Genomic DNA, 20,633 nt, shown 5'->3' with positions numbered 1-20,633 from the left:
GTCATCACATTCCTAAAGGCAATTCACACTTCTAAAGTCTGTCTCTTAAGCAATGCAGTTTATAGGCACTCAAACCTATTCTAAATCAATAAAGCAATCCTGTGCATTTCAATAAATGACCATATTCAAAGCAAAGCACAAAACACAGGTCCAAAGTACAGAATCGCACACTGTCAGTCAAGCTATTAACCTGTTGCATATTAAAAGACTTTAAGATGTAGGTTAGAGCCTAATACCCTGTGGCATATCTTCCGCAGCACCAACAGCCACAGCCAGCTCTGGTGTGTGGGCTTGCAGCATATGTATAGGGTATCTGGCTTGGAAATTCCCCTTACCATAAAATGCTGTCATTGTGTGGGCAAAACTCTTGCTTCTGACTCTAACCTGGACACCTTGGAAAATCCTCCCTTTATTTGTATGATGTAAGTAAACAAATGGGTGGTTCCTCCCCTTAACTTCTTGCCTCATAGCTTCTGGCTAAATTATCTCTACAGAGAAAAATGGGAGGGAAAGCCCAAAACAATAGCACAGGACAAAAGGGCTATCAGTAGAAAGCAAACAAGAGGAAGAGTCCTGTCTATGGAGTCAAAGCTAATTGCAATTTAATTATATACAAAAGAAATTTGAGGTGTATCTGATCCTCTATTGTAGCCTTATTTATGCTTATCCAAAGGATAGGTGTACAAACAATGGAGTAATAATACACATGCACTCGTGTAAATTAAATTAAATTAAACCTGAGAGTAGTTTTTATTTTCTCTCCTCAGTCATTGAATCACTTTTTTTAAAAAGGAAAAAAAAATGGATTGTCAATTCCAATATGAAAGGCAGAAATTGCATTTATACATTGATACAATTGTTCCGCATAATCAAAAACATGATGCATGGAGACTTTTGCGGCATGCATAAAACAGAACCTGAGTGAATGGATACATGAATATGCCGTATACTGACATTCTTTGAGAAAGACACATGTACATGCAGATTTTTCTTGTATTTAGTACATTACTTGTTCTTCTCATAATTCACCTAATATCAACACCAGGTAAGATGCACATTTACCTCAAACGGATAGAAACAACATAAACAATTATTGCTCTGAACACAGGACCTTGGATAGGTCTGACAAAAGCCAGGCTAGAGGGTGACCAAAGTGGATCGACGTCCCTGACATAAATCGAACCCAAGATTGTAAAGGGGGAGGAGGGAGCTAACAACAGAAGGTGGAAGGGTCCCTGGACGTTTCGGCTAAACAGTGGGTCACAGCCTTCTTCATGGAGCCAAGGTATGAGATCCCCTGTGAAAGATGAAGGGGAATTTTTGGTTAACACACCATATGTGATGTTTGAGTGCAGTGTATAATACAATCAAATGTTCCAATGATAAGATACTAAAGGGCAAACAAATTAAAAAGGGCTCTGGTAAACTCATATTTTTGGTCAAGAACTGACCTTACACTGGACTGGAACCTGGGTGCTAGCCATGCGGCTGACTTTGAAGAATTCTGACGGAAAACTTTCATGGATGTAAGTTGAAAAATTCTCACAACATGTAGCTTGGTAAGAGAGCTGAGTTCCCAGCGGGTAGGTAATTTAAGGTTTCAAATGGACATGAAAATCGGGCTGAAATGGCCAGTGGAAGACCGGAATGACTCGAGTCTTGTAAACGCGAGCCGCAGCAAACGTGTGCGTTCGTGAGTGAAGAGCAGTATGGAATGAAGCTGTATTCTAAATCAATAAAGCAATCCTGTGCATTTCAATAAATGACCATATTCAAAGCAAAGCACAAAACACAGGTCCAAAGTACAGAATCGCACACTGTCAGTCAAGCTATTAACCTGTTGCATATTAAAAGACTTTAAGATGTAGGTTAGAGCCTAATACCCCGTGGCATATCTTCCGCAGCACCAACAGCCACAGCCACCTCTGGTGTGTGGGCTTGCAGCATATGTATAGGGTATCTGGCTTGGAAATTCCCCTTACCATAAAATGCTGTCATTGTGTGGGCACAACTCTTGCTTCTGACTCTAACCTGGATACCTTGGAAAATCCTCCCTTTATTTGTATGATGTATGTAAACAATATGGGTGGTTCCTCCCCTTAGCTTCTTGCCTCATAGCTTCTGGCTAAATTATTTCCACAGCTTTTAGCTAAGGCCGAAATGTGCTTTTGTTCAAGGATCTGACCCAATGTCATTGGTTGTTTTGTCTTTGCTTTAAGCAATATGTTTATTTGAATCCACGGCCTGCTCATTATAGCTCAAGACTATATGTATGTGTATGGGGTTAATGTACCTGCCTGATCAAAACTACATATTTAAGCATGTTTGCATGCATGTATGATATGATCAAGCCACTTAGCGCATCACTATAATTAATGGTTACATGAATTAATGAATACATTAATGTATTGTTGGGAAAGAGCTAGTGCTTTTCCTCATTCCCAAGCTTCCCAAGCACTTTAGAATTAGGGAGGACTTCTGTTAACTGGTTTTCTAAGCACTACAAGAGTCAAGGGTGGAGGAGGGTCACTAAATGAAGATAGTTGGGATTTAAATATAAGGTGAAAATAAATATTTAGCTGAATATATTTGTAAAACTGTTATATTGTAGTTGGATTTTCTCAAAGCACGGTGAATGCAGCCTGTACTAAAAATAGACTACAGGCATTGCGTCACTGAGGCTAAGGCTGGCAGAGAGCACGAGGTAACTCAGCAGCTGTTGGCTGTCTGTCAAAAGCCTGTTTATTCTAAAAGGAGACTAAAGATTCAATGCACAACATACAGAGTACTATGGAAACAAGGTTTTTTAGGGGAATTACTGGACCAGATAAAATATACGAATATTGAGTGAAGTTTTGAGAGTATGGCGGGAAGGTGTGTTTATATATAAATGTTTATAGTATAGAAAATGATGCCAAACAGGAGTTACATTCTCGCCCATGCAGAATTATGCTAAGTAGGTATGTCCTAAATGGTAACCTGGCCATGCAAGAAGGATGGCTGCAGCGTCCCCTTTTAAGGAAGAACAGTTTTGGATGAGCTATGCGAGTATCCAGTAACCAAGTTGAACAGTATATAAGTCTCCTCCTTGACACTAGTCTGTAGGAGCCAGCCATGGAAGACAGAAAGCTGGCCTGGGGGGGCAGAGTCTTCTGCCCCCCCCATCCTCATCTTTGTACAGATTAAAGGATGTTATCCTTGAAGACTAGTGGCCTTAATTGCCAAGAGGTGTGCATTTACTCTGGTGTGATTAGGGGTATCTTTATTTAAGGGGTGCCCCTGTAAATTGGGCTACCTTTCAGTGGGGACCCCGACGTGACCTCAGTCTTCCCCTGCACTTTGCAAAGCCCAGGCCTAGTCACCAGGAAAAGAGCCACGCCCAGCTATAGTGATCGGTCCCCTTAATCAAAAACCCCATATATATTGAGCAACTTTAGTAGGAGCAATTTTTTAAAAAATCCTCTCCGCTCACTGAAGCAGGACCTGACTCCAGAACGACAGGCCAGCTTCGTAACGGAGGAAACTCGAGTGAACAACACCCACGTGAGTATACTCTTGCAAGTGATAACACCATGGGAACATGCGTGAAAGGGATTATGGTGATGTGAATGATACAAGAGGTCAATGGAATAGATGGAATAGGACATTTGGTGATAAGGAATAGATTGGATTGTATAGATTGGATAGGATTCCGGGTGATGTGTTAAAGGGTAGATTGGTATAAGAGGTAGGTTATGTATTGAAATTGTCACATTTTTATTTTTATACTTTTTATAATGGAAAAAGGGAACCTCAGCTTATTAAGGACTGGGAAGTAAGGGATCCTCAGCCTTAATAGGTTGAGAAGGTAGTACCACATATTATTCTTCTATGGCGATAGAAGCAATGGGATCCTCAGCACATAAAAAAATGCTGGGAAGGTGGTATTGCAAAAAATAGTGGCTCGGAAAGGAATGGGCCTGGATTTTAGTCAATTGTTTTTTTATATTTTCTCTTGCTGTCTTTTGTGGTAAAAAAGGAAGGAACATGAATGAGTCACGGTATGTGTGAAATCAAAGTGGAAAAGTGTGAAATTAAAGTGGAGGTATAAGGGGGAGGGGGAAAAAAAGTGGGTTAATCTGTATTTTTGTGTAAAAAGCTGAAGCATGCATAGCAATAGGGTTTAAGTGAATCATTAGGGACACGCGCAACATTATGGAGGAAGAAACTCCAATAAAACACATGCATATGGTCCTGCCACTGTATTATGACCGAATAAATAAACAATGGATAGAAACAAAGGAAGGGGGGACGTCCTGCTCCTGGCCAGAGCAGGGCTCCCATAACAGAAACATGCTAGAAAAAATGTCCTTCTTTGTAGCAACAAAATATGAAGGGAACAAGTCCCAAAAAAGAAAAGCGATTCTAGATCTCTGGCAATTTATTTCAGGATCTGGAAGATCAGGAAGGTGAAAAAGAGATCCAATGTAAGGGTATATACCCCGAAACGCCTAAACCTGCAGTAGGGTATACAAACCCAGTCTATAAGCCTCTAGTGGTAGAGAGAGTGTCAACGGGATTATCAGGATTAGCAACTGGGGAGGGACTCAAGAGCATTTGCATCTCCATATAACCCATCAACAAGCACTTATATGCCTGTAGCATTGGTGAACCCAGAGGGTCCACAAGTAGATATAGACAACGAGTTAAGAGCATTGCAGGAAAGGTTAGTCAGGTTAAAAGAACCTGAAGAAGTATCACCAGAAATAAAGGTACCATTACAGAAAATAGGGGATTGGAAGTCAGTAAATGTTTTGGTTAGATTAAAGCCTGGGGCAATAAGAAATGTTTGCGTTGAAAAAGATGATGGGCAGGGGGTATGGACGGTCCTGGGACAAGAAGTAGAACAAGCAAGGGATAATGGAGGGGAAGATCAAGGTGGTAGAAATAATGAAGAGGCAAAGGCAAGTAGGAGATCAAGGAGAGGAGGTGGCAAGAAACCCATCCCTGCCACAAGAGGCAGTGAGGAGGGATAGGCCAAGAAATAGACTAGATTTAATCATGGTAGTTCAAGATCAGAAGAATACTAAAGGGGTAGAAAACAAAATAGATATGCAGATGCCTCTAATACATAAAGAAGTAGAGATAATACAGTATGTGCTATGGACTCAAATGGACAAAAATAATTTGATTAAAGCTCTCCCCCAACTTATAGCCGGAGCTAGTAAATGGATCTATGAATTTGAAAAACAAACGGCAGAAGTCACTCAACAAATTGGGAATGCCACAATTGCGGCACTATGGGGTGAAGGGGGACAGCACCCCAACCCACAGTGGCAGTATGAAGGAGCACCAAGGGGAAAAGGAGGTTTTCAAGGAGCAAGAACAGGAGGCTTTGGCGGGATAGGGCCTCGGGGAGGAGGATTGGGAACATCTTGGTGGTATTGCGAGAAATGGGGTCATTTTGCAAGGGAGTGCAGGAACAGGCCTGGGATGAGATTTAATCATGGGCCATCACCTCCAGGGCAGGGATTCCAAGGGCCTCAAGGAATGGGACAAGAGTAATTTGGGCGATTGGGGGTCAAAACCAGTTCCCTTATGGGACTGACAGGTAAGGGCAATGTGGGCAACAACTACAGCAGGGTGAGGGAACACAGTTTAACAGGATGGCAGGGGGAACAGGCGCCCCATTTCAAGGAGTTGCAATGACCGGTGGCCCTTTTTCCTTCCCCGGGACAAATACATATTCTGATTAGGACAGCCCACAGAAAGCACTTGCATGTCCAATCCCATTGATAACCGCACACCCTGCTGAAGAGGAGCCCTTGGTGGAATGGAAAATAGTAAACGGGCAATTTATATTTATGGTCGATTAAGGTGTAACCAAATCATGCATTATGGAGATGAACTTTCCATTATCAAGTAAAACTCTTTACATGCAGGGATTTTCTGGGGCTATTTCTGCAATTCAATACACTAAGGAGCTGGATATAAAAGTGGAAGAGGAGGTAGTACGAGCCCCCTTGTTATATTCAGAGAGTTCCCCTGGGAACTTGTTGTGTAGGGATGTGCTCATTAAAATAAATATAACAATATCATTCACAGATCAAGGGGTAGTGTGTTCCACTCCAGAGATGTGTGTAGCTCAAGCAATAGTAATAATCAATGCAATAGCTAGGGATTCAGTAGTCCATGGGGTTCCTGTGCTCCTAGATATATTTATTTTGATGGTATTAAGGTATGAGTAAATGCAGTGCCTCAAATTGCGACAAAATGTTGGCAAGTGCCTACAGATTTTATTTTCCAACCAGTGGTGCCACCCGAGATGGTGGCAGTGACAATATTGTCATTAGATGTATAAGGTCTAGAAGTATCAGACAAAAGAGTAGTCCTGATTGGAACAGACTATGTTGGGTGGGAGTGGCGCACATTATGTATAGACCCGGCAGTGTAATTGAAGAAAATGACTGATGAGGAGTTATTTGAGAACAGAGAACAAAATGGGGAGATTGTTTTTGAAATCTGCATTCCCTGTGATATCATGGTGCAGTTTAGGGAGGTACAGTGCCCCTGATGGCAGTGGTGACCCAATTGTTTATATTTTTTTAGGAGGTCATGCAATATGTGCTAGCACAAGTAGGTACTGTTAATCCACATAATGATGGGTTACTGAGAGATGTGACCCCAGAACAAGATTACATTGAAGTCAGGTGCTTAACACAATCATCCAGTATGTGGATGTTCGGTTGGTATGTAGTGAAAATGATAATCAGTGCAGGAGGGATTCTGTTGCATTATTGCAATTGCTGGCACACAAAGAGTACAAGGCAGATAACAAAAAGCTACAATACTGCCAACAGGAGGGACTACACTTGGGACAATTCATTTTTACAACGGGGAAAATATATTAGCAGATAGGGCAGCGGCAGTACGCACCGCCCATAGGCCCAGAACTGTGAAGGAAATGTAGCAGTTTTTTGGGCTTATGTAATTATTTTAGGTCATGGATCCTAGACGACGCAGTCTACACAAGGCCACCGTTACAAAGTCTCACAGAAGGACAGAGGACTTAAAAGTACATTTGAATGGATTGACAAAATGACTAGACAATTTGAGGACTTGAGCTACTTGTTTGGCCCCTGTTTTAGCAACTCCGGATTATATACAGAAGTTTTATTTATTTTCCCACTCTGATGAACGGCTCATGCATTGACGGAAGGAGACATATTATATCTTGGTGGGTCATAAATAATTGACATGGGGAGGGGACGGAAGCACACCGGGGCAGTAGTGGCGTGCGGTAAAGGGAGGTAGAAATAGTGGCCACCCTTGTAGAAAGTGAGACCATAGTTCCATACACAGCATTACCAATATTACAACTGGACCAATATCTGGGGAACTGATCAGCCTCAGGTTTAAAGGTCCATATGAGGTGGTGTTCTGTACTCCTCTCGCCGTCCGTATGAAGGAGTTAGATATTGGGTGCATCTCTCGGATGTCCGAAGAGCACCTGAGACAAGGCAAAGTTTAGTAAAGTGCATAGCCAAAGAAGAGACATTTTTGAGGATCCATGCCAGGGGGTGTGCAGTGGCACACATCTGATTTCTTTTCTTTTTTTCTTTCTTTTTTCATGTTTTTATTTTTTATCTTTTTTGAAGGTCCAGAACCCAGTCTGCCCTGGTGGAAAAAGGGCCTCTCTTTTCCTCTCTTTCCCTCTCTTTCCCTCTCTTTCCCTCCCCTTCTCCCCCTTCTCTTTCCCGATGACCTTTTTTCTCCTCTCCAGGAATAAGCAAAGATGGTTGACCGACCTCTCTGTTATGAAGGGATTAAGATTAGACAAAAGTAATTTGTTCTGGGAACTATATTTTATATAAAGTACTATGTTTTTTTTTTGTATGACACTGGTCGTGGTTGTTGTGGTTGTTATGGTGGATGTAGGTATGTCTGTTATATGGGGTGGCCATATATAAAGGGAGGGGATGGACAGTTGGAAAGAGTTGGAAAGAAATGCTTAATGTCTATAAAAAAGGAAATAAAAAATGGCTCACTTTTTGCCGGCCATCCTTGCAAGTTTTCTTAGACGAATGAAACGCGAAGTATGAATGACATATGATTTATATAAGGGGTTGGGCTTTGACACTATTTCTGACATCCAGCATTTAGAAACTTTGAATATCTGGTACACTGATATGTGCATTTCAGGAAGAAAATAAATGAAAGCTGTTACGTGTGTGCACTTATTCCGCACACATCAGGGGCTCCTAAGGTTTTAGTTCCACATCCAGTTCCAATTTCAGAGACACAATGCCCGGTACATCTTAAAATATAGGGGATAAAGGGCACATTCCAGGCACACAGCGTGCAGTTGAGGAGCATTGATCTAGACCCAGCGTTATGCAATAGCAACATGAAATACCGCCAGTGTCTACAAGGACCGTATTTCTCCTTGGGAGGTTACTCAAATGACAATGACAAATGGCTGGGCACCACAGTTCTGTGCCTGGCAGATGGACTGATAGAGTACAGCGGAGAAGCAATATCCCAAATAGAGACTATGTTTGTGCAAATATGGTCCCAACACATCACAAGGCTGACATGGATTGTAACAATGAAGAAGCCAGTGCGAATAGATAGAGCCAAAAACTTTGAACTTTGTTTTAGCCATGAAGGAACAGTTCCTGGTGGCGCAAACACACAGTGCAACCACACTCTTGTGATCCCTGGTATGACAAAAGGTACAGGAGCGGTGATGGATTACTACTGGGTTTGTGGCCAACAAGCCTACCTGCACCTCCTACCATCTTGGAGGGGCAGGTGTTCACTGGCCACCCTGCACTGAGTGCTACTAGTAATCCTGGAAGAACACCTGAAGGGAGAAGAAATGCCTGTCGAGGTGCCAACAGCCACTCTAGCACCTATAGAAGCCTACCATCTTGGAGGGGCAGGTGTTCACTGGCCACCCTGCACTGAGTGCTACTAGTAATCCTGGAAGAACACCTGAAGGGAGAAGAAATGCCTGTTGAGGTACCAACAGCCACTCTAGCACCTAGTGAAGCAGAAAGAAGCTTGCAGATCACACAAGAATTTGGTATGCTGTGTAGAAAAAGGACGATTTCAACGGCAGGGAAGAAAGAAGAGATCAAACTGTCTCAAAAGACTGTTCTACACTGCTCAGTGGAATACCTGACGAGTATTGGCCTTTTAGCTCAGCACAGACTTTCTTTTTCATCTTTTTTGGCTCCTGGAGTACAAGCAGCTGCTGCACTTTTATACCTCCGGAGGATGCTGACAATCCCACATCATTGAGGCGGTGCACAATCTAGGTATTCAAATGAAGAAAGAAGGTGGAGTTCAGAACACAGATTGGCTATCGCTTGCCTTTGATTGGGTCCCGTCGTGGCTGAAGGCAGCAGTAAAAATACTGGTTCCATTGATTGTGTTCTTCTTGGTTCTCTTCTGCACATGCCAATTGGGATGTTGTGTTCATATAATCCCTAATAGTGCAAAGATGATGGTATCAATTAGGGGATCTAAAACACCTTGCCATACAATAAACAGCAACACTCAAACTAATATTTCTGTGGTTGTAGATATGTTTGGTGGGGATGAGTTTGTTACTGTAGAAGTAACGAAAGGGGGGAATGTTGGGAAGGAGCTAGTGCTTTTCTTCATTCCCAAGCACTTTACAATTAGGCAAAACTTCTGTTAACTGGTTTTCTAAGCCTTATAAGAGTCCAGGGCGGAGGAGGGTCACTAAATGAAGATAGTTTGCATTTAAATATAAGGTGCAAATAAATATTTAGCTGAATATATTTGTAAAACTGTTAAATTGTAGTTAGCTTTTCTCAAAGCACAGTGAATGCAGCCTGTGCTGAAAATAGACTACATGCATTGCGTCACTGTGGCTAAGGCTGGCAGAGAGCACAAAGTAACTCAGCAGCTGTTGGCTGTCTGTCAAAAGCCCATTTATTCAAAATGGAGACTAAAGATTCAATGCACGACATACAGAGTACTATGGAAACAAGGTTTTTTTAGGAGAATTACTGGACCAGATAAAATATAAGAATATTGAGTGAAGTGTTGAGAGTATGGCGGGAAGGTGTGTTTATATATAAATGTTTATAATATAGAAAATGATGCGTATAATATAGAAAAGGATGCCAAACAGGAGTTGCAATGTATTCTTGCCCATGCTGCAGTATGCTAACTAGGTTTGTCCTAAATGGCAACCCGGTCATGCAAGAGGGAAGGCTGCAGCGTCCCTTTTAAGGAAGAAGAACAGTTTTGGATGAGCTATGCGAGTATCCAGTAACCAAGTTGAACAGTATATAAGGCTCCTCCCTGGCACTAGTCTGGAGGAGCCAGCTACGGAAGACAGAATGCTGGTCGGGGGGGGCAGAGTCCTCTGCCCTACCCCCCAATCCTCATCTTTGTACCGATTAAAGTTTGTTATCCTTGCAAGATGAAGACTTGTGGCCTTAATTCCCTAGAGGGGTGCATTTACTCTGCTGTGAGCGTGATTAGCGGTATCTGTACTTAAGGAGTGGCCCTGTAAATTCGGCTACCTTTCAGTATGGTAACACTAAAATGCACTTCACACTAAGTGTTCCTTTACACTATGACTAAAGCTCTTGCTATCTCACTACTCTTATATACAATGCTAACATAGGCCTCTTGGAGGCTCTATGAACATTAAAGCGCTTTAAGTATACTTCTGTTGTTTAAAGCACTACTGTTGCTATTCTAAATATTGTACACTATTGCATGTAATACAATATTTGCTCTTTTTCCCTTTAAGGCACTACATTTTACTCTGTCCTGTAAAGCCAATACTAGTTCCACTATTATGAAATGATATTCTGAAATGAGATGGTCTCTCATCTGTTGCTCCTACCCCTCAGGGCAGAATGGTGAAATACCATGACAAGATATGTCGGAACATTTGGCCTGTCCATGTTGGTAGCTGTATACCTTCCTCCTTTTATTTGAATGCACAGCTTAATCTTGTAGCATTTGATCACCCCTCAGAATTGAGGAATTATCGCAAGGTGCAGAGGTCATGTTGTCGCAACACTCTCATATTTGAGCTCTCAAGAACATTAGTTTGAAGCACTGTGCCAAGCCATGTATTCTAGTAGCTCCTTAGCAGCTTACGTTTTTGAGCCATACATTTCAACATGGGATGGCAACTAGTCTCCTTTTGTTTCCCATGAATTGTTCCCCAAGACTTTTTTTTAAACAATGAGACATATGGTCCATTTTAAGATGAGTGAATCCTAAACTGCAAGCAGTTTAAGTTCTGATCCACTCAATTGAGGACCATTGTTGGACTTATTTTGAACACCCCATTCACAGAGAACACTTTGTCAAGTGCCGATATGACATGCGCATCTGCTGTGGAGGGGGAGATTTTAATGTGTAGATGGCTGGTGTGTTCCTCAATGGCTACTTGGATGCCTGGCCCTGTCGCTGAAGGCTGATGGAAATCTATAGCATCGTTTTTTCCCTATTGCTTCTGGGAGGGGAGTCATCTGAAAAGGCTTGGGTCTTGCTTGTGACGTGACATTTTGGCAGGCATGGCATGATCTAGGTGACTTCTCGAATAGCTTATCCAGCATCGAAACCCACATATTTTGCCTCATCTGGTGTTTTGTGGCTACAGTCGCACTGTGTCCTTCCTGTGCCATGTCCACTAGACATTGATGTCGTTGGGTTTGTTTTACCATCAAACTGTCTGTTAGAAAGAGATCATCCGGCGTTGTCGACAACTCCGATTGACTCTGCCTCATAATCTTCAGTTCATACTTGCAGCAGGTGTTTTCGACCAATTTGAATGGTATGTCTCCACCTTGTGTCTGCACAAGAGACTTTCTAGAATTAGTGTAGCATTTTGTTTGGACATTTAAATCTGTAACTCCACTGTATGTGTGTTGCAGGCTATGTAACCTAGGCACTCCTTTACCACCAACAGGGCACTGTCTGAATTTTCAAGTGGGTGGTGCAAAAAAACACGAGGATTGTGGTCTTTTCACCACTTGAATTTTGAATGTGTGTTTTTAAAGGCCCAGGCACTCTTCTCTCATCCCTGTTAATTGCATGGAGATATTTTGACACATGGATTGCTATAAATGGTGGTGAACTGCTACACTGGGGAAAGCCTTGCCATGGCGAAACAAATCCTGATACTCACATGCCCATTCTATTGCTTGGTCCTCCTTTTCTGCTTACAAGTATGCTCATTCAGTGTCTCTCTTATTTCTTTCTCAGTCTCCTTTCCTTTTCATACTGCATCAAGATAGTCTCCAGGCTCACAGGACTAGTGTCATATCAACACTTCGTCAAGTGCACACACACCTGAGTTCAATAAGTGTTGCATTAAGCACCCACAATCACCTGCTTGATGTTGTCAAATGGGTCTTTGTACTGAGACGTCCAAATCGAATTATGATCCAGTTTCTTGAGAATGCTCAGTGGCACGCTGATATATGCAAATTATAGATGCATCTTGCACAGCAAAGGTAGTAAAGATTACTTTGTGGGGGGCCAGAGTCCATGTGAGCTTGCATCTTCTTGGAGTCTGGCTTCATGCCACTGCTTTGCAGGTTGTGTCCTCTGAATTTAAGCGTTAGCTTATTAAACTCTAATTTCCCATAGGTTAAAGACAAATTGCATCATCAAGGGCTATGTGCATCACCAAAGGTATTGCGCACCCACCCGAGACTCCCCATTATGTCATTGCTATACTTTAAACACTGCAGCATGTGCATGATCACGTTACCAATTTCTTCCTGAAAAACATCAACTGCAGTAGAAATTCCAAAACCTCCACGATTGTAATCCTCAAAGGGCTGATCGGGTATGAACTTGGTACTGTGTCGGGTAGCAGGGGGCAATGCCACTTGATGGTACACTTATATTAGGTAAAGTTTGGAGAAGATCTGTGTCTTATTAAGACAGTGAATCATGTCATTAATCATTGTGCCATGTTCTGTCTGGCTGATTTTAGGGACATATGCAGATGAACACCCAGATTCCTTTTTGCACAGACCTACAGTGCTGTAGGACCACTGACTGATGATATCTGAGTCGAGCAACAATTGCAGTTCTGTTTCTGCATGCGAGTGACACACCTCCGTGTTGAGCCACAGGTTTGGTGGACCTTTCTATGTGTTGCCTGAGACACCCTCGCAATGTTCCCAAACCTTGGAACAGAGCTGGAAAGAGTTTTTCAATGAGATCTTGGCTACCCCCAATCTTGTCTGACAAGAGGCGACAGATCACCTGGAATAGTACTATGTATGAGTTACTTAAAACTGAGAGCACAGCTATGGTCCTTTTAAGGAGTAAGTTAAAACATTTCCTCCCCAACCCCAATACTTTTTCCATCAAATTGTCTTCAAACACTCTCACACAGTAAGATGGCGTAAAGTCTTTTCTTATTTTCCTCAGCACAACCACGGTCAAACAAACAACAAGCTGTAGAATAGGTACGGCCTTGACAGATAAACACAGGAAGGACATTGCAGTGTTTTCAAACTACTCGCACCTTCCCTATTCTGTTTTGTACAGCGTGTAACTGTGCTTCTGCCAACGTTTTCCAATTTAATGAGCCCATGAAATATTTGAGGGCTGGTACCCTTAATCCAGCAGAGAACAGTCCTAGTCCAACATGAAACATGAAAGCAAAGGTGCAGGGGGAAATATGAGCTCTAGGTCTAAATGAAAGTGGTCGTGCAGGTGCAACCTGCAGGGGTACCGCTTGACCGGCAATGAAAAAAACAGTGGTGCACACTTTCAAGTCATTCAACTTATAAAAGAGATAAGACATTCTTACTAGACATGTTGGTGCAAACCTGGGTTCTGCCAATCACAAGTTCTTCTTGTTAAAGGGCTCTAAGTGACTGCACGACTTGATTCACTTTCGACATGCTTCCAGACAGTTGTTTCTGGACTTCACCCCAGCTTCAGATAAATCGAAAATTGAGTCTGTAACTCTGGATAAACTCTGTTAATTCTTTGTCAGTGATTATACTCACACAAGTGACTCACCAGCCGAACCGCTCGGGTCTCGCAGAGCAGAGATTCACCAGTCCCAGTAGTGGGGCATAACGGGTAGCTGAAAGAGCTACTTGGAGCGACTGAGCAGTGGATGGCTTCTTTCATTCTTTGCCTCATAACTTCAATGTTTAAATGACCTCCTGTGACACCATCATGGCAATATTTATGCCTGTGCATAGGCAGCTCACATGTTGGAGGGGTCACTTGCAGGCCCCACAGAGATTTTAGATGATCACGTTTTTACAAGGAGGTTAACTTAACTTGTTCCATGACCTCCCTGCTAATTGGATCTGAGTGAGGCTTTAGCAATGACAATAATTTCATCCATGGAATGTGGTTTCTTTCTCTAAGGATGAAAATTAATATCTGCCAGATCTTGTGATTTCAGGGTTTTATCACTCAGATAGTTGTGGATTTCAAAATATATAAGCAAAGGCTGTAGGTCTCCTCTCAGGATGAAACATCTTGAACTGTTGAACGCAATATTTACAGTTCATAGCCCATAGTCTTTATTAGTGTGGAGGAGTTTGATAGGCGAGTTTCCAAAGCCCCCTATGTATCTGGTGTCGTCAAATTCAAACTCATTGTAACGTAATTTGGGACCTATACAAGCCATGTTTCCTCGCTTCCTTTGACACAATTTTGTTTATTGAAGGTACAATGTTTTTCAACCAGAAACACTGCAAAGCAAATTACAGACCACAGGGCAGTGCTGAATCAGGAGCTGTACAATAGTGTGATCAATAATGATTGGTTGACCAGTGGGTGATGAGGAAATGATTAGAATTATAGGAGTGGGCGCCACCAAATGTGTTACACAAATACATATTTTTTTATATTTTTTAAAAAAGAATCTTTGTAGTAACTGCAATAGAACTGTAGGTGCCACTCGTTTGTTAAATCAACAGAAACAAAGTATTTGTGTCCTCACAAACTGGTTATAAGTAAACAACCGTAATCATAAATGTTTTTTTCCCATCTATATCTTGTTCGAATGAAGTTAGAAGTTAAATGAGAGATCTTTTATCACATATTTGTTGATAAAGCATGACACGGAAGCAGATCTGACAAATTAACCACTGCATTTTGCAATGAGTCATTTAGCGGGGAAAAATCTGTTCTCCTGAGGAAGATACACTGCATCTGTAGCCCTCAAATACACTCTGTATAGGTTAGACTGGTCCATTGCTGTGAAAATAAAGCCATGAATGGAAAAATCAGTGCTAGCCTATCAAGTATTAGAGAAGTTGTCTTCTGGGCTCTCTTCTTGTCTGTATATTGAAACAGAGCAGCAACAAACTTGGTGGAAAGCTTGGTACATCGAATGCACTTAGTTGAAGGTCTCAGCTTGTTTTACTCTCAGCCCTACCAAGCAGCATCATTGAGGCTTTAATGGCTTCTCCTCTTTGTGATCCCCACTTTATCCTGAACTCTCCACCATGTCCTATCCACTGGCCTGCAGGGACGTCCATGAAACTACTGGTATATGAAGGACCCTTTTTTTTCTTCTAAAGGTTCCTCTCCATTTGTGTGGCAAGCATCCAAAACGATGCTGCAAATGTTTTTTTTTCTTTTCTTTTCCTTCTTTCTTCTTCTCGAGGATACCCAAATGGGTAATACACTACATTGGGAACCGTATACTGGATAATTAATGGACAAGTAGTAAAGGTATGTTTTTGGTTTTAAATTCTTCTGCACAAAACACTCCCAAAAAGGGTGGGTGCCATACCTCCAGAATTTACTTAATTTTTCTGCTTTCTATCCATACACCATTCTGAAATGACTTACATATGCTTTGTGGGGAGACAGGCATGTAGGCCTACCTGGGATGTCACTTTGAATTCCTGTAATATTATTATTTTCCATTTCATAAATGCAGGTCAGCCAGTGACAGAAATAAAGGGATGTGGCATGAACAGCCAGAACAAGCTGAGCAGCTTTACACTGACCAAGAACAATTGACGATTTCTGCAAACTATCCTACTCCTGTAAAGACTTGTGCCAAAAAGCACTTGTGTGATAGCCTCTTCTCCAATCATTCTTTGACACAGGCATGAAGCTTGTTTACGCTTGATCAGAGTAAATATGCACTTGAAACTTTTTTTGTTTGTGTCAAACGGTCAGTTTTCCTGGAAATTGATCAATCGCTTTGAACATATTATTTTTGTTCACTTGTTATCTTAGATGCAGGCAGTCAAATGGGGGCTCTATGGAGTTGTGGCTTCTAAGTGCTGAAGACAAGCAGTGTCAGGATAGTAAAGTATTGCAGCCCAGCAGGTGATCCTGCTCAGGTATTTTTCTTTGCTGGCTTGGACAGAAATTGGTAACTGTCTACTCCTTCCTTGGCTGGCCTTTTCAAAAATAATAGGGGCTCTCTTTGTTGCATGTACATTTATCTGGTTCTTTTGAAGCCTTCATACAGTTTTGCATTCATTATAATGTATACTAAATTGCATAATCAAAATAACCTCTACACACAACCAAAACACATCCTAAAATATCCATCCTTTCCAAGTCCAATTCAGGAAATTTCATTTAATCAGTCTCATTTAAACATGAACATAAGGCGTTAATCCACAGTCCGTAGTAGCCAAGAGAAAACTATAAGATGATCTCTCAAACCAAACGTTTGCAGCATAGAAATGACTAGGTTAGCCGTTATTCAGTCCCTTTCTTTTTAAACAAATTAAGTTATATGCTTGTTTGTAGCTATTGATTTTGGGTCACTGGGGCAAATAAAGCTAAATGGTCTATTTTAGCCCATGGGACCTTCCAAGTTCTCCTTTATAACTGGCCAAATCCAGCCAATGTAATACTCCTCCTGATTTCCACTACTTTCATACTACTCCAAATATTGTTCACGCTCATAATCTGACTTGTATAGGAGATACTATGTGACCATTTTGTATATTTCTCACATGTCAAATCTCCTCTTTCAAAGACTGGCCCAGGTTACATGCAAGGTGCCCCCCCCTTGCTCCCCCTAAGCCCCCTAATGGACCCATGCTATGCTTTTCAAGTACAAGTGAGAGCATCTTAATGAAATCAATATACCTAATCCATGTTCTACTTTCTTCCATATCATAACATGTCACATCTTCTATAGTCCTGCATGTCGAAATCCAATTTGGGTTGCATCCATCTGCCATCCACCGTTTCAGTGTCACTAATAATGCTTCCACACCCTGCTCAGTTATAGCTGTTTCTAGATCTAACTGATCACTCGCTGTTGATTTAGCTATAATCAGCATGCCTATTAAAAAAAATTCTCTTGTATCTCTCTATATGTTCTCTTGTATCTCTCTATATGTTCATGTCCCCAGATTTCACTACCTCTTCTTATGATTCACCTAGTTTTTTCCCCTTATATCTCCAAGCCCATTTCAGTCACGCCTCTGCCTATTATGATATACTGTGGAATGGCATCATTATATAGTGTTGCCCGAACCCCCAGCTTAGTCTTGCGTGCTTTCCAGGGCATATTTTTAGCAAATCTCAGGCCCAAGTAGTCTCAATCTTTCACTGGCTTTAACTTGCCTTCCTGCAGAAAAATAACTTCCATTTCACATCACAGTAGATTTGGCATATGTTCTGGCTGAACTATGACTGTGGTCAAACTTTAGGTGGGGTGGTAGGGGGCCACAGGGAGCTGCTGTGCACCTTACAAGATGGCTTCTTGAGCTTAGAGCTCCTCAACACTATTGTGACTAATATTCTATTGCGCATTGCTCCGACTTACCTGAATCCAGAGATTTTCTGAAAATACACCGCTCCTGGAGGTTGATGAGGATGCAGTGAGAGCGTTGTGAGCAATGAAGATTTGGTGTCTGTCCTGCATGTTCTGTGCATCAAGCTGAGGAAATTGGTACTGCTGAATGGTGTGTGGATCAAGTGCAGTTCAGGCAGTGGGATCCCCTGGTGGGCTTACCGCCTCAGTGCCTTTTACTGTCCTGCATCATTGCTTGCCTGGCCTTTTGTGTGCCTGGTCAGTTTCCATTGTGAGGAATGCCTGGCAGGCGCTCCCAGTGGTTGACACTCGATTTCAGACCCTTTATGAGGTATCTGCGCTTCACAATTGTGTTTCAGGCTTCCTGTGCAAGAAGGAATTGCCTGACCATGTTCTTCACCCACAGGGGGCCTGATGAATATAGGAGGTGGACTGTCGCATAGATTTCTGCAAATCAATCAGAACGCTTTGCTTTTCATGCGCCTGGGCTCCGAGCATTGCAACCTCACACATATGGATTATTCCTTTGTTTAGTTAGTTTAACACCAGTATGGCCAATCCACTATACAGTAATTAATCAGCCCATATTATTGCTTTCTTGCATCCATCCCTGATGGTTTTCTATTTTAACAGCAAAGTATTTGTCTATCTTGGCCTCGAGGCTGGGACTTCAAGTTGTGCTTGCTTCTGTAAGGTTCTGGTATTGTCATGACTAATGGGGCCTGGAAAAATGGCCCAATGGGTTCCTATGTAAAATGAAATCTGAAACTAGCTCAACAGGATGCATATAATTGGAGGGCTGTGGCCCCCTCTGGTTCGGCCTTCCCTACCTCCCCACCTCTGAAAGTGGAAGAATCTGAGCTGCTTCAGATCATGCACAAAGCCAGCTTCTGTGTTCTGAGACATCACACTATCACCTGTTCTTCGCATTTATGTGGTGTTTGAGTAAGCCAGTGTGCAGATGGCAATTGCCTTCTAGCCATATTCTTCCATCATTCTTGGGGTCCATGGCATACTGTTCTGTTTGGATTAACAGCAAGGATGGAGACTTTTCTTTCAATGATAACTTGGTGTTAACTTTACTTATTTGCCATCCAGGGCTTTGTTCTAAAGTGTCTCTGGTTCCAAAACGTCTGACACCTGATCACTTTATCCCCATCAAATGCCTGATTTGGAATGTCTCGGGCATAAATAATCCCATTAGGAAGCACGCTAGCTGCATATCTTGATGATCATGCAATAAAGATCGCACTTATTCAGGAAATGCATGGCCTTATTATTGTCAATAAATGCTTTGCTAAACGCTGGGTAACACAAGATATTTATTTTTACTATTCTTACCAATCCAGAGAGATTCTAACCTTCATACATCTTTCTGTGGTCTTTAATGGTTTCTCATCTAGCGTGGACCTGCAGAGCAGAAATGTAATAGTGGCTGTCCTATTTGTGGTCAGTCCATATTCTTGGTGAATACATATATGCCCCAAATAAAGATGATCCCTGTTGTGGTTGTCGGAAGAAGCCTTGTTAGTGTTTGGTTGGTGTAGGTGCAGCTTGACGACCTGTTCTGTACGTACAGTGCACGTCACTGGGTCCATTCCTTTTCTCAGTTGCAGACGTTGTTTCTCTGTGTTGCACTATGTTCTTGCTGAGCTGTAAGGAAGAAGGAGAAGAAATAAAACAGTGTGGTCTGCATTGGGAGAAAGGAGCGGTTCTTATCCCATTTCTCAGCTGACTGGTAAATTATTACGTTGGGGATAGCGGAGTCAGAAAGTTGGACGGTTGAATGGGGGTCGCTGGCTGGCTGTTTTACTAAGGTGAAGAAGCTACACTGGCATGCCACCCTTGCTTGGCAAAATAGCAGACTTGGCTGGAAGCTATTTCAGGAGGTTTTCTTTGTGTGTGCAAATTTTGCGGGTGCACAGTGACTGCAGGGTCTTTGCCAGCTGAGCGCCTGCCATTACAGCGTGGTCTGCACCATCTCCACTTGTTACCTGAGTTTGGCAGTGACGATGGCGGGACCTCAAGGAGGCCCCCAGACAACAGGGCCATGTAAGGGGAGTGATACCCGGGCAAAGGGCAGAAAGCCTGTGAAATGGGGGAACAAAAGTTAGGGGGTGGGCCAGGAAGTGCCGGCGGTATAAGGAACTTCTCACGGCAAGCAGCGCCATCTGTTTTCTGCAAGGGAGCTGGGATAAGGAGTCCGGGAGAACTTTTTGCAACTCTAGCATCGGGAGATTGTGGCAGTGCGTGTGCCTTTGTTGCCGCTGCCAGGTGGGACCTTCGACTGGAACAGAGCATCAGGAGGCGGGTGTTGTGCCAGCTTCTTACAGGGCAGTGCATGTACCTTTTGAGGCTGCTGCCAGGATGGATACCAGCTCGTGATCAGAACTGCACAGTGGGGCAGTGCGTGTGCCGCTTTAGGCCGCTGCCAACGCGAAAGTCGCCCCCCTCCGCGCCTTAGGGAACAGAACAATCGGACTGTCCACGCGGGTGGGCTAGAGCTACATCACGCAGAGCGGTTAATTGACGCGGCACAGAAAGTTGTATTGCGGGGTCAGTTACAGCAAGCGCAAGGCAATAATACAGCTAGACAACCATAAGCAAGACCTGGACGGTCCCCACGGGCAATTGCAGGAGCTTTTTACCTCCGGCACCAGCAGAAGGAACAATCCCTGCAGTGCGTGTGCCAAGGGGGGCTGCTGGTGCCCAGAGGCCGCTGCAAGGCGTTAAACAATAGAGACATAATTGGCAGAGACACCAGGAACGAGCAATGAAGAGAAGGATCTGGAACAGTTTCCAGATAGCGAGGATGGCAGCAGCCAGGCATGGCACCAACTGGCTACAGAAGGTCGCGACGGAGCTGGAG

At 42.8% G+C, this 20,633-nt stretch overlaps 1 protein-coding gene across 1 annotated transcript in view; it reads left to right on the top strand.

Annotated features, from left to right (window-relative positions):
• The window catches only part of TMEM231 (transmembrane protein 231), a 515,430-nt gene that overhangs the window by 19,513 nt on the left and 475,284 nt on the right, over positions 1-20,633 (top strand). The window lies entirely within an intron of this gene.

The sequence above is a fragment of the Ambystoma mexicanum genome, chromosome 1q (genome assembly GCF_040938575.1).
Source record: "Ambystoma mexicanum isolate Mex_15411 chromosome 1q, UKY_AmexF1_1, whole genome shotgun sequence".
Taxonomy (NCBI): domain Eukaryota; kingdom Metazoa; phylum Chordata; class Amphibia; order Caudata; family Ambystomatidae; genus Ambystoma; species Ambystoma mexicanum.
This window is presented reverse-complemented; position numbering and strand designations above follow the sequence as displayed.